Source organism: Heptranchias perlo, chromosome 2, assembly GCF_035084215.1.
Source record: "Heptranchias perlo isolate sHepPer1 chromosome 2, sHepPer1.hap1, whole genome shotgun sequence".
NCBI classification, from domain to species: domain Eukaryota; kingdom Metazoa; phylum Chordata; class Chondrichthyes; order Hexanchiformes; family Hexanchidae; genus Heptranchias; species Heptranchias perlo.
The window spans coordinates 69,810,697-69,826,022 of NC_090326.1; the positions used below are offsets into that span (position 1 = coordinate 69,810,697).

Here is a 15,326-nt window from a genome sequence, read left to right on the forward strand (position 1 = left end):
GTCTACAATTCCCTATTGGAATAATTATGCAGAGTGAATGTTAATGACAAGGATGCTAATGTTAATTGACAATCAAAGGAACAAATTTAGAAACAGAGTTGTGGAAATACATTTTCAAGATGCAAATATCTCAAGTTAGAGCTTAATGATTATTTAATTATTTTTTAGTATAAAGGCTTGGATTTCTTGATACATCCATTTCTTGATGGTGGACATGCACTTCCACCTGCCTGTTGACCCTGCTGCTGAGCCCAGCAGGTTTTCTACTGTCAGTTAATTTGCATGAAAAATAATGATCTCTTGCTGGAGAACCACAAGTGATTGGGTGCAAGTGATGGGGGTAGTGGAAACTGGGATGCTGCTGTAGGATTTAATGGCCTGTTGCAGCTTAAAAGGGAAGTAATGTCAATTGCAACATCAGAGAGAAACTGAAAAGTCGCTGTAGCCAGAAGATCAGCCAGGAAGAGAGTTTCTAACTTTAGTGCTTGGAGTCCATGTGTGTAGGGTCCAACTTTCTAAGTGCCTGAGGTCAATTGTTTTGTCTTAAGTGGTTCTGGACCTATTTGAATATTTCTTTCCTAAGTATACTTTTCCTTTGTTGTGCTTATTCTAATTTAACATGTCAGTTTGGCTCAGCTGGTAGCACTCACCTAATAGTCAGAAGGGTCTGTTTCAAGCCCCACTCCAGTATTTTTAGCACATGATCTAGGATGATACTTCGGTGTAGTACTAAGGGACATTACCATAGGCGCTTTCTTTTGGATAAGAATTTAAATCAAGGCCTATATGCCTTTTAAGATGGACATAAATGATCCGATGGCACTATTCAAAGAAGACCAAAGAGTCCTGGACAACATTCTTCCCTCAAACATCAAAAAGATGAATTGGTCATTTATCTTAATTGCTGTTTGTTGGATCTTGCAGTGGACAAAATGGCTTCCAAGTTTGCCTACATAACAACTGTCACTTCACTTCAGAGAGTAATTAATTGGATATGAAACATTTTGCATATCTTGAGGATGTGATAAAGCACAATATAAATGGTAATTCTCTTCTTTCTGGCATGGTCCCTGATTTCTCTCTTCATTCTGCCAGTTTCGGCTTTCTCAAATTTAAAATTTAAACTACAAATGTAAACAACAACAACAATTTGCATTTATACAGCACCTTTAATGTAGTAAAACATTGTAACGTGCTTTACAGAGGCGTAAGGTAAATGGATGCCAAGCTAAAGAAGGAGATTAGTAGTGGCGATCAAAAGCTTGGTCAAAGGAATGGGTTTCAAGGAGGATTTTAAAGATGGAAGGGAGGTGGGAATTCCAGAGAATGGTATGCAGCTGAAGGCATGGCCTCAATGGTGGGGCAAAGAGAAGGGGGATACACAAGAGACCGGAGTCAGTGGAATGGAGAGGTCGGGAGGAGGGGTTTATAGGACTGAAGGAGGTTATAGAGATAGGAGGGGGTGAAGCCATAAGGAAGAGTATTAAAAATTTTAGAATATGGTATTCTGGTCAACATTTCTCCCTCAATCAAAACCCCCCAAAAAGATTAACTGATCATTCTTTTCATTGCTGTTTGTAGGATCTTGTGCATCAAATGGCTGCTGTGTTTGCCTACATATTAGTCACTACACTTCAATGTCATTCATTGAAAAGAACTTTGAGTCATTTCCAAGAGACATGGTAATGCTCTAAATAAATGCAAGTCTTTCTTTCAGTGTTTCTGGGCTAGGGAGGGGACTCTCATCCAGGGTTGCTGCTCCTGAACATTATCTAGTGTTACTTGCTAGAAAGTGTGTGTGTGATTGAATGAGGACAAGATCGGACTGAACAATTGAATAACTTGCTGACACTTACTATCTAGCCTCATATATGAATAATCAATTGGGAAATGTTCCAGGTACCTATGGAACCATTCTCATCAGAATTCAATATAACTGTCAAAATGTCCTGCTTAGGTCTGCTTGTATTCAGTGATCCTAGATTAACACAGATTAATCAATAGCAATATCGATTTTAGCAAAGCACTGGTAAAACTGTGTGAGTGCTGGAGCATGAATCAGGCCAAGGGAAATTTATTCTTGCTCCTTATAGCCTCATAACAATTTCTTCAAATCTTTTCTGTGCTTTCAGCAACCAGAGTCAAACCCATAAGGCAGCTGTCCTTGGTACAGCTGCACACAGTTGTTATGCCGCTCAATGCAGGAAAAAGAAAAAAGTATGGCTTTAACTATGTTGCATTTTATTTATATAAAGTATCAGAAGATGTAAATGAAAATAAAATGTAGACTTCAAGATTTTACAAATTAAATGCAATTAGTTATCATGTGTACGTTTATGGAAAATTCAGTCATCTGCAGTGGAGGTTGTGGTCTACATCTCCATTGACAGCTGTACTCAGGTCCTTCGCTGTTTATCATTAGATACAATGTAAAACTCACATTTTGTGACAAAACAAATTCACAAGTAAATATTACTGCCTGGAATTTCAAGGAGGGTTCTCGTGAATTTCTGCCATAATTTTGACAGAAGATCAATGGAACCCCCAGAGAAACAGCAAAAAGAGGTAAAATGGCAGTTTACACCATTTTTCCAGGATTTCTGCTGATCTTCCACTGAACTTACAGCGGGAGATCAGGAGAACCCCATGGAAATTCTCCTCCTACATTTTTTTTATCATGGATTCACAACAAAAAAAAACTTTCCCAGGAGCCCTTTCCTGGAGGTCTATACAACCCAGAACCCCGCACCCCCCATCACCACCAATGGCCTTTCAAGAAAGTGAAAAGGAACCAACTTTGAATGAAGTCACAAACTAACAGGGACTTTCTTCCATTTAACTGGACCACTAAAGGGAAACAATCCAGCATCCCAGTGAGCCCTCTCTGTACAAAAGCAAAATACTACTGGAAACCTGAAATAAAAACAGAAAATGCTGGAAACACTCAGCAGACCAGGTGGCATTTTAAAAAATTCATTCATGGGATGTGGGCGTCGCTGGCAAGGCCAACATTTATTGCCCATCCCTAATTGCCCTTGAGAAGGTGGTGGTGAGCCGCCATGTTGAACCACTGCAGTCCGTGTGGTAAAGGTTCTCCCACAGTGCTGTTAGGTAGGGAGTTCCAGGATTTTGATCCAGCAACGATGAAGGAACAGCGATATATTTCCAAGTCGGGATGGTGTGTGACTTGGACGGGAACGTGCAGATGGTGTTGTTCCCATGGGCCTGCTGCCCTTGTTCTTCTAGGTGATAGAGGTCGCAGGTTTGGGAGGTGCTGTCGAAGAAGCCTTGGCGAAATGCTGCAATGCATCCTGTGGATCGTACACACTGCAGCCACAGTGTGTGCCGGTGGTAAAGGGAGTGAATGTTTAGGGTGGTGGATGGGGTGCCAATCAAGCAGGCTGCTTTGTCCTGGATGGTGTCGAGCTTCTTGAATGTTGTTGGAGCTGCACTCACCCAGGCAAGTGGAGGGTATTCCATCACACTCCTGACTTGTGCCTTGTAGATGGTGGAAAGGCTTTGGGGAGTCAGGAGGTGAGTCACTCGCCACAGAATACCCAGCCTCTGACCTGCTCTTGTAGCCACAGTATTTATATGGCTGGTCCAGTTAAGTTTCTGGTCAATGGTGACCCCCAGGATGTTGATGGTGGGGGTTCGGCGATGGTAATGTCGTTGAATGTCAAAGGGAGGTGGTTAGACTCTCTTATTGGAGATGGTCATTGCCTGGCACTTGTCTGGTGCAAATGTTACTTGCCACTTATCAGCCCAAGCCTGGATGTTGTCCAGGTCTTGCTGCACGCGGGCATGGACTGCTTCATTATTTGAGGGCCTGCGAATGGAACTGAACACTGTGCAATCATCAGCGAACATCTCCATTTCTGAACTTATGATGGAGGGAAGGTCATTGATGAAGCAGCTGAAGATGGTTGGGCCTAGGACACTGCCCTGAGGAACTCCTGCAGTAACTCCTCTCCTCTCTCTGTGGAGAGAGCAACAGAGTTAACGTTTCAGGTCAATGACCTTTAAAGGTCTCAGTAATGCGGGTAGGATCCTCGATACTTCTTTCGATGCAGGAAAAGCTCTCATATTACATCAGTCATCCCTTCCCCTCTCAGACGTGCATTGGTTGGTTGCATTAGCTGTTACTTAGGACTTATTCCTTGGAGTCCCAAGAATACCAGAAATGTTTGATCCTCTTTCCTGCAGAGATCTCTGTCGTGGATCCAGTGCTTGCCAGGCACGGTGTGCACCGGACCAACATTCCACGGTGGGCGTCTCTTTAAAGTGACAGCTGAGTGTGGGAGGGCAGGTGCGATGGTGTTCCGCCTCCCCGTGCCTGATTGACAGCTGCGGCTGCACCGGGCTTTCGGGGCTCGAGCTGGAAGGAAGCGCCGAAGGAACTCGTTCAGCTCCTGAGAACACGGCAAGTAACTTCATATTTTAAACCAATTTGTTTCATTTCCACCTGCCAGAACCAGGACAAACGTGGATACTTTTGTTGTGTGTAGAAATGTGGGTGTGATAGCTTCCCTTGCCTAGCTTGGGTGTATTTATTTACCTCTCTTTAACTGTACACGGGTTTATTACTACTTATCGATGCAAGCAGGTTATTTTTTAATTGTTATTTACATTCTTATTGCAGCAGGTATTACTGCTGAGTATTTCATGGTGTTTTAAAAGCAGCAGTATCGTGCTGAGCATGCCCGTTGCCGGTTAAACACTTCTAGAAAGTTGGGAGAGTTTTTTTTAAAGTTACCTTAAAATAAAATAGTTGCTCAGCCTCACCGGAACATGAGGCTTTTCCTCAAGTTACGCTGGACAAGTGGGAGAAGCCTAACAGAAATTCATCCGCACAGTATCATTGTGAGGGAACGGAACCTTTTCCTCTACCCTCGGCCACACAAGAATCCAGAATATGGGCAATAGCATGAGAACACAGGGGAATTTGTAAATTGCTTATTAATAAGGTATAATCTTCTACTTACAATCTATCTCATCAATGAAATCAATATAACAAAAGCCATACACTTTTTCGATCCGTCACGTTGCCCTTTGGCCATCTCATTTCGGCCATCACACCTGATTGGCTCAAATTTCATATTTGTAAAAGAGCAACAAATCGCAAATTAACTAACAGGCAGAGAGTAGCAAGCAGGAATTAAAAGCACTATTCACGAAGTTCAAAAAACTAATAACTAAAATGGACAGTCACCAATAGCTACCAATAAAAGAAAAACAAAATAAAATTTTAAAAACAATCAAAAAATTGTGAAAGTCGTTTCCACCAGCACATTGAACTCTCCCTAGCTGAAAAACTTACCACTTAAAAGTAAGGTTTGCAACATCATAAAGAATTTTAAAATGGCAACATTTAAAAGAAAATGATTACATTTATTACTCAACAACGTGTTCTATGTATAAAATGTGTCTTAAGAGGTCAGTGCGTCTCTGAGTAGCCTTGAGCTTGTGTTCATTACAACAGCTGAAAAGAAAACAACTACAACTCACAGTACATGTGACCACAACTCCCAGCATGCCACAGGCTGCAGTATGGACAAAGCTCCCAATTTGACTCAGTGAAACAATCTGTGGTACTTTAATCTGCGGGCTATCACAGTAATTATGAATTTGTTTTCCCTATATACAAGATAAAATATGAAGTTTGGAGCCTTTTTGAGGTAAATTCACAGGAAAGTTATTTTCAAGGGCTTATTACAGAGCAAGAGGAAGACTGACAGCTAGGTTGGCTATTTGCTGAGTGTCCTAGGACTTGCTGTTCCCAAGCCTGCACTTGCCAATGGAAAAGTATTAAGAATGAAAATCTCCAAGGAAACCATTTTTAGCCACAGCACAAACTTTTCAACTTTTTCTGCAGTGATTTTCCTGAAAAGAATTAGCTTATTTTCAAGAGTTGTTTCCTGCATGTTACATGAGACAAACAGAACTTGCTGAATCTGAAAGAGGAATCTTTATATTTTGTAATGTGACCTAAATGGTTATGCAGGTGCCTTTTTAAATACTTATACTGAGTACTCAAGAACAGCAAAGGGTGGTGGAAGCAAATTCAGTAGTAACTTTCAAAAGGAAATTGGATATATACTTGAAATGGAAAAAAAACGCAGGGCTATGGGGAAAGAGCAGGGGAGTGGGACTAATTGGATAGTTCTTTCAAAGAGCTGGCACAGGCAGGATGGGTTGAATGGTCTCCTGTGCTGTATGATTCTATAACATTTTTTCATAAAAGCAGATTTATTTATATAAGTGTGGTAATTATTTATTTATTAAACTATCTACCTTCAGTGGGTAAACAAAACCCACTGCAGAACCAGATCTCTTACAAATGTCTTTCCAAATTATTTCACTGGAGATTTGCATTACTTACCCAGATAGGGTCATGTATTAAATACAGTAAATTATGTGCTTTGTGTTCCTTATGTTTATTGTTCAAAACTGGTTGTACAAAATCTCAATTTTAAACAAAAAATATGTTTTCTAAAACCCAATGAGCCCTTCAGTTCTTACAGAATTTAACCACAAACATTTATTTATATGTTACTGTAAAAATCTGACATACTGTAACTAAAGTTTCAAGTGTTTGCCTTTGTAATGACATTTAGTAATAATCCTTCATTAATGCTTTCTCTAGTAGGTTAGAAATAAAAAAGATCAATAAATAATTTACATTGCTATCATTCCTTCCTAGTTGTCATAACTCTTAAGAGATTAAGACTTGAGCTTTATCCTTTTGCCAATACTGATCCTGCTGACCATACACCTTAATGTTGTGAGGCACTGCTACATATCCTACAACTCTGAAATTTACATAATTAACACAGGCAAGTTCTTTTATCTGATATTGCAGGATTTGCAGTTAAATACCAAAATTGAACTGATTGGAAATATTCCAATGGCTGCAAAACTATCACGGCCTCAAAAGGAAGTTCAGTGACAGCAGGGAGGAGAGGAGCAACCTGTTACAGCTATAGAAATATAAAAAATGTAAGCACATAATTGGGAGTCCAGATAATCTCTTGTATTATAATTGAAAACTATAGGAAAACCTCCAAATATATATAGAAACTAATACAAAAACAGAACAATAATGAGACAGGGATACTGAATCTAAATCTTCAGCATCTAAACAAAGAGCTGGAAAAAAGGCAGGAGCGAGGAAATCTTGCATTGACAGAGAAGATGATGAGAAATTGTATTAAAATACATGTACCCCATATACCAATTGAATGCTCAGCCAAGCAATTGTAATAATTTACCTTACTATGATTTTTAAAGCTTTCCTAAACCACATTTATGGTCCCCACACCCCATTCTGCCCTCTGTCAAGTTTTGGACTTGACAAAAGGTGGCAACCCTAGTTCAACCTCTTCTCTGTGAGGTTAACTGATCTCATCCAGAATTGCAATGAGGAGCCATCATTTTCCACCTCCCCAATTCAGAACTTCTGAATTGGGGAGGTGGAAAAGTCAAACAAGGTTTCCTTTCTGGATCACTCCTCTGCAGCTACTGCTGGAAGTGGGGATACCAGGTGGGTCATGGATCAGCTGTGATGGTCTCCATAGTCAATAGCTCACAACATGTGTGAGCCTGGACAATGACACAAAGAATCGCCCATTTGGTAAGGTATCCAAGGTCATTCGCAACCCATGGAACCAAATCCAAATATAAGTTACTGATTTCAGAAAATGATGAATAATAGGGGAAAATTGGAAGGTAAACAGCAGATTGGTGCTCCAAAGCGCTATGCCACCTGTGTCTTGTAAGGAAATAATTGGGATCCATAGCAATGTTGTAATTTTTTTTAAAAAAACAAGCACTGGGAATACAATTATGAGAAATTGTAGCAAAAAGAATAAGATGAATAGTAAATGCTGGTTAAAACTTAGTGGGATCGTATATATGACCTGATATCTCATGAAAACCCTAAAGTTACTTCCGAAAGGCAAAGTAATCATTCTACCAGTTGATTTCCTCCACCCAAACTGACAACTAATTATAGGCCTACTATATATAGGACTACTTCCCCTTGTCACATTGAGCCTCAATAATTATACTGTAAACAATTTTACAACACCAAGTTATAGTCCAGCAATTTTATTTTAAATTCACAAGCTTTCGGAGGCTTCCTCCTTCCTCAGGTAAACATTTACCTGAGGAAGGAGGAAGCCTCCGAAAGCTTGTGAATTTAAAATAAAATTGCTGGACTATAACTTGGTGTTGTAAAATTGTTTACAATTGTCAACCCCAGTCCATCACCGGCATCTCCACAATAATTATATTACCAGATCATATAATTCAAAAATATTGTAAATATAATTTATAATTGTAAGTAAAAAGGCATAAGAGCAGATTTTAGCTCCCTATGCCCGGTGTAAACAGGGCAGTAGCGGCCGGAAAATGCTATTGGATCACTTACTGCTCCCATTTATACTGGTGCTCTGGCCATCTATATCTTGGGTAGGGGTGTAAGGAAAGGGTTAATTAAATCGTCTTGAAGTCTCTTTGCATTGTAGCAATATTAACTTTTAGCTTTTGCCTTTTAGAACAATGAAAGTGTAATCATAAGACAGGCTTGCTTTATTTTATCAATATAGAATGCAGTGTAGGGCAACGGTCAGTTTGGACAGTGGATCTAATTAAAAGACATTCCAGTAATTAGTTGATAACAAGTTCTGAAGGAGGATACATCTGCGAATACATCATCCTTTTCAGATGGGAAAAGAACTCGTTAAAACTAGTTATTGCGCAGACTTCAGTTTGTGGCAGAACAGACAAAAAAGCTTACTTTGTTCACTCCAGCCTTGAAAGATAAACACCTGCCTGAGAAAGATTGTTGGCATGATATTTACCGGGGGTGGGGGGTGAGGGAGTGTGGGCTCCTATCAGTGGCTGGATTGAAAGGCTGGCTGCTGGGCGGGAAAGTTTGCTGTACAAGGCCACAGCCACGGACCAGAGAGGAGGAGGGAGGGAGAGATCGCGGTGGGGGGGGGGGGGGTCTGAAGATTGCGGTGTGGGGGGGGGGTCTGAAGATTGCGGTGTGGGGGGGGGGGTGTCTGAAGATCGCGGGGGTGGAGAGATTGGATGATGGGGCGGTCTGAAGATTGCAGCGGGGAGAGGTTGGATTGCGGGAGGGGTCTGATGATCGTGGGGGGGAATATCGGATTGCGGGCGAGAGAGATTGGATCGCGGTGGGGGGAGGGGGGCGGGATCGGAAGATCGCGGCAAGTTTGCTTGAGGGGCCGGGGGAAGCACTCCTGCTCCTCCTGGCCCACAAGCAGTGCTGGAAAACCACTTAGCTGCTGAATCCGCCAGTTCTCGCCTCCCTTTAGCATCTGGGTTTCTCGAGCCCTGGGAAACCCGTGCTGGAGGCATTAAATCCAACTGGCTGCCAAAATCTGAGACATGGAGGCTCATTAACATGAGTTTGTGGTGGGTTGGAGTTGGCTTTCTCATTTTTAAGAACTTAAAACCCCTCCTATTCCCGCCCATCCTGGAGGGAGTTAAAATGACCCACCATAGATCTGTCAAGTCATGGTCTATGGCTGCAAGGACAGGGCAGGCAAGTCAATGTTGAGTGATAACTGTTTAGTAGGTAATGCTATGAAACATGCAAATTGTCATGCACCAGATATGAAAAAAGGTATAAAGAGTGGATGTTGGGACAGATACTTTGGAATTTGAAGGTTTGGCCAACCAAGTACACTGAGCTCGGGACAGTAACGTGTTTTGAATTTCCCAGCTAAAACTTGCAAGGTTTTGTCGTAAGTGTTGCTGTTAAGTGTCTACTTAATTATTGTCAATAATAGTTATTACTGTATGCTTAATAATCTGTGAAGATCAACAGTAAATGCTGTAAACCCTATTATTTTGAGGAGCAATAAGTAAGAACACCCATCCTCTAACAGCAGGCTCTTGAGATGGGCAATTGGAGTGCCCACCTGTTTCTGGTAGGAAGCCACTTGTAATATGAAAATCAGGGTCCTATGACATACATAAGACCCTGATTGCAATCTTGAGTTACAAATGGGTGGAGCATATGCCTGTTTGTATCAAGCAGTGAGTGGCCTAACCAGTTGTTCTTAAAAGGAAAGCTGGAGACCTCTTTTGAAAATGGCCCATGAAATGTCTTTTTTTGCTGGGGCCAGAAGGAACAGGAGTGTTCCTCCGGGGCCCACAAAAGAATTTTCGGCCTTTTGCTAGCTTGTCCGAGGCCCCCCATGGGATCATCTTCTGGAGGGGGAAGATGATCGGATGCTATGGGTGAGCCCAGGTTCTGACTATCAGCCAGCTCAATGTGGGATCAGACCGATATCTCACCCTCTTACAATTAACAAGCTGCAGCAGGAGGTCCATTTGGCGCCCACAGCTTGCCAACGAAATGTAAATGAGGCCTCTCATTAGTTGATAACAAGTTCTGAAATGGCACATTTGAGTAAATGGTGGTGATGGCTTAAACATATCAAAATGTAAGAGTCCCTTTTTCTTAATGCTTGATTTCAAATCCTCCTTTTGTGTGTTTAGACCTTTTTACAATGATTGTGCAAATAAAGTAAGGTGATATAACAGTACTAGACATTTTCTTTCCTGGTCACTATAAAATACTTTATAAATCAATCAGTTCTGCAACGAATTAACAAGCAGTTGTACCAAGTACCACACATAGTTTAATAATGTTTTGAAAATGTTTCTCATGTTATAACATGCATCAGTGACTCACATCAGGAATTCCTGCCCCTTCTGCCAAGGACAAGCCTTGCCTCCTAGACTATCTACTTTTTATTTTCCTAAATGTGTTTTACAATTTTTTTCTCCCCCTTTTACTTCTAGCTTTCTCCCTGCCCTTTCCTCTTCTCCTGACGGCATTGACTCTTTGCTAGGTTATGGTTCGATAGGTGCTGGCTGTGTACTGATATCTCACCGAAGTGGCCATTCTTCTTATGTAAGCCTAGATAGTGATTGTTGGCAGGCAGTTCTCCATATGGGGCATCACAGTCATATCCACCCACCATTCATACAAGTTCTTCCAGCAGGAGTTGCTAGATAGTGATCAGAAGAGGGAACCTTGCCAGTTTTCTCCTCCCTAAACTAGGGGCACTGAGGTCAAATGTAGTGCTGCTATTGCTGGCCTGGCTGAGATCAAGTAACTCAGCATGGGCCAGGATCAAACCTGGGACTTTCCTTGTCTGTATGGCTTGACTATTCATTTAACCAGCGGAACCTTTGGGGAAGGAAGGCCATGGGGGTGGGGCCCCAAATTTACTTTTGACATTTATTTCTATTCTTTTAGATCTCTTCTCTCCCCTGTCTCCATCTCTAATTACCATGCTCTTGTCTGTGACTTTTAGTGTAGCCAGGTGACATTACCTAAGGTTTCAGTCAATTTTGCTTTTGAACAGGAGATGAGCAAGAATAATGTGGGTTGGCTAATGCTCCAAATTTGCCGTTCTCCTTCTGTGAAAGACCTAATTTTTATTTGTAGCATCCTCCGAGAAAAGTACTGCAGGACCTTGTATGCCAGTGGCACGGATTTACTTATTCTCTAAATTCCTCTTTCTCTTAGGGAAATGCTTTCCCTTATTCACCTGTGGTGGCTCCCACAGAATTTTCATCCTTCCTATAATAAAAAAAATTCTAAAGCCTCATAAATTTACTTGTACCATGAGGTCTTCAGTACAATTACAATGGATGCAGCTTGTTACAAACTAATATCAGATAGTCAACTATCAATCTGGAAAAACTAATTTCTTGTCAACTGAGGGTTGCTACATGTATGCCTTGGGTCAAACATATGGTACAAAATAACATTCACTTTTTAAACTCAATCTTGCTTTTCCATTGGATATAAGGTGAATAATACTAGAATAACATTTTAATTCTAGTGAAGGCAGGAACACATCAAGTGTGAAGTTGTGTTTGCCAGCTTGTGGTTGAGCTAGTTAGTGACATTAGTACACCAATATACTTTTTGTAACCAGCCTCCCAGCTTCGACAGCAGCATGAGCTGACCGTAATATTTTTGGAGTCCAAAGTGAGATTATCTGTGGTCCTTACCTGCCCCTTTTTTTCTTATTTGTTCTCATAATGTGGGCCAATGCTAGAAAGGCAGCATTTATTGCTCGTATCTAGTTTCCCTAAGGCAGTGTTGTCCAATAGAAATTGCTGACTACCTGCAGGCGTGACTACGGTAACACCATTTTAGCCACCTGGACTAATTTTAGTTGAAAATGCCTTACACACAATACGGGGTAAATGTACTTCGCATGTATATTTACTTAACATACATCCACCACCATTCAGTGCAAACATTTGCAGTGTTTCTCTTGCACCAAAGTTTTGAATTCTGGCATGAATTTATCAGACACAGTATATCTTAATGCAGCTTCTAGATTTTTGTCCAGTAGTTGTGAGTGGTACTTTGACTTCATCAGGGTGATTGTTGAGAATGTTAACTTGCACAATAAGATGCGCCAGACCCAGCCCTACTCTCCATCCCATATTGCGGTTGGATTCGACTTGCCCTTTGTCATGATGTGCCATGCTGGAGCTGCTCATTATTGGCTAGGCTTGCTTTCTTCTCCGAACATGGAGTGATTATTCTAATTGGTTGAGCTCTCCACAATGACAGCTCCCCTCTCCATGCATTATCACTGGTGTTTCCATGTTACACACCATTTTAGCAAATAACCATTAAGCAGTAACTAAGGAACTAAAGCACAAACACTGATCAAAAAAACACTTGCACACTCTGCTATTCATTTTGCCATTTTACCAACAAATGCACAAAAAGGTTAAAGTACACTTGCGTACGGCATTTGAATATAACTATTGAGATCACATGGTCAACGACGGTCTCTATTACTCATTTTTATTTACTAATCAAAAATTCAATTAGTCACATCTGGATTCCCAATTAGCCACATGGCTAACATATTGTTGAATAACATTGCCCTAAAGGCATTAACAGTCAACCACAAAGTGTGGAATTGGAGCCATATGTAGGCCAGATCAGGTAGGGGGGACAGGTTTCCTGAAGGACATTAGTGAGTCTGCTCATTTTTTAAAACAATCCAGGAGCTTTCATAATCATTATTCTAATGCCAGTCAAAAATTTACCAGATTTAGTGAATTTGATTTCACAACTTACCATGGGTTGCTAGTCCATTACCATATTGACTACACTATTGTACTCATTAGGCAGCAAGACACTGGCATCCAAGACAATGGAATGATGTAAATGGGATCCATAGGGGTGTTCCATGCCATGACCCTGGCCCAGAACACTCCAGAAGAATACAGGCTTTCTTCATGAAGTTGGCTCTCTTTTATAGCTTCCAGTGGCTTCACTCCTGAGTGACTGCCTAGCTCTGCATTTTGTGCCCCTCTTCTAGTTGGTACCCAAGATGTACCCATACTGGCATGGCTGCCTACCTATTTAATGTAAATGATTTGATCCCAGAAATTCTAGCGGGGTCAGGCTCTCCTCCCATGGGCAGTTTGTGATTCCCATTCTGCTATTGTTACGGCATTGGAGTGGGATCAAAGATGTTTGGGCCATTATACACAACAAATAAACTGCTAGAATGCAGTTTTTAAAGCCTTTTCATTGACCTCAAAGGAACTTTCTGGGGTGTGCCTAGTTGCTGACTTTATGTAAGGGTGTTCCAAATTTGGGTCTATGCAAAATATTCTCCTAGGCACCGAATCACTGGTTGTTCCTGTGAGTGGGCCTTGAGTTTCCAATGAACTGGAGAGCACCTTTACTGCTCAATATCTAGTTAAACAATAATATGATATAACAATAAGGTTGACCTGGTGGGAAAGCCACAACCACTTCCCAGCTCGGCCCATGGTTAAATTAGTAGTTGGATTCCTATGACATAATTGGAGCCCAATCTGCATATTTATAGAAGGACCCTGCTGATTTCTGGCAGATGTCCTTCTCGCCTGTCAGAAGAGCAGGTTAAAATTGTAACCTACGGGAAGAGATCAGGACGTTGGCAAGTGTGTCCCATGGTTTCTGCCGGGCAGGCAGGGTTAAAATCGCCTCTTGAATGTGTGGCGCACTGTTCAGGCACTGTAGCCACATTATGGGGAGGACCCCTAATTTACATTAAACTCAGGACCATAATGAGCCTAGTGCACAGTAGATGTGCTGGCTCTGAATGCCACAGGCACTTAAGTTAAAAGTTCTGTGATCAAGTGAAATCTGATTTTCTGCTACTGTTTAATTTTTACTTTCAATAAATCTGATTGTAGTTTATAGCTAAAGATCACATGATCTGTTATAGGGCTTATTCATTTTCTTTAGAAGGCCAGGAGAACACAAATGGCCTGTATCTATTCCAGTAACAGTAGCAAGAGTTTCTGTTTGAATCTGGACAAACTACAATACCAGATATTGTCCGTGTCAGATCGTGGGGAGCAGGGACTTGCAACTGGGAGTGAACTGTGTCACAGAAAAATACCTGGTGGAGCTGTAAAAATATGACCGTTAGCATCCAATGAAGAACATGTGCCTTACTTTTCTCCTGGTTGTTACTAAATCCCATGCTTCTGCTTCCGAGAGTGGATTCATAAGTTCAGATATTGTTCTCTGTGGTGCCTGGGGAATGTTAAGTTCCCAGGTTCTACGGACAGGAAAAGGGACACAAAAATCTGTTACGTCAAGTCTCTGCCCACTTTACATAGCCCTGGAAATTCTGGGACTTCCCTAGAGAGGTGAACCTGAGGCTGTGTCTACAACAGATGCAGGACAAGGGCAGTCATGGAGATGGCAGGAGGGGAATTCCCGGCCCTTCCATCTCAATTTTCTCTCTGTGTGACGGAGGGTACCCATTTTGAGGCATGTCCAAAGAAGCTGGCATTAAGCCTTGCACCAATCTATAGATTGGAGAATCTGAAGAGGTCAGACATTATGCAAAGGAGGTCTGAAAAGGGAAATAGAACCTTCATTAACAGCCATCCCTCTGATCTTCAGGCCTAGAGGCCTGTCCAACAGCAGCTAGAAGATCCCAGGGCAGCAGCCAGGACTGCAGCTATGCCTGTCTGTACCTAGTTCCAGGTGCAAGGCTGTACCAGCGTCCAAGAAAGGAAAGGGCGGGGTGGGGGGTGGGGAGAGGAATTTTAGAGTCGCTATTTCCAGAACTCTGCCAGTGCCCTCTTTGGTTAGCTAACAGAGCAAGCAATAGTGACCCAGTGATGATGCCGTCATTTAATTTCTTTCTTCCTGCAGGGAGACACTGCATCTTCTGCCCACCAGCACTCCCATCTGACACAACTCAAAGCAAATCCGTGTCTTTATCCTCCATGAC

The 15,326-nt window shown here is 41.7% G+C and overlaps 1 protein-coding gene across 1 annotated transcript in view; it reads left to right on the forward strand.

The window, feature by feature from the left end:
• The first annotated feature begins 4,320 nt into the window (after positions 1–4,320).
• The window catches only part of LOC137340189 (WAS/WASL-interacting protein family member 3-like), a 93,651-nt gene continuing 82,645 nt past the window's right edge, over positions 4,321–15,326 (forward strand). Inside the window, exon 1 of the mRNA XM_068002593.1 lies at positions 4,321–4,423. The gene's annotated coding sequence lies outside the window, so the exon portion shown is untranslated. The remainder of the gene's footprint in view (positions 4,424–15,326) is intronic.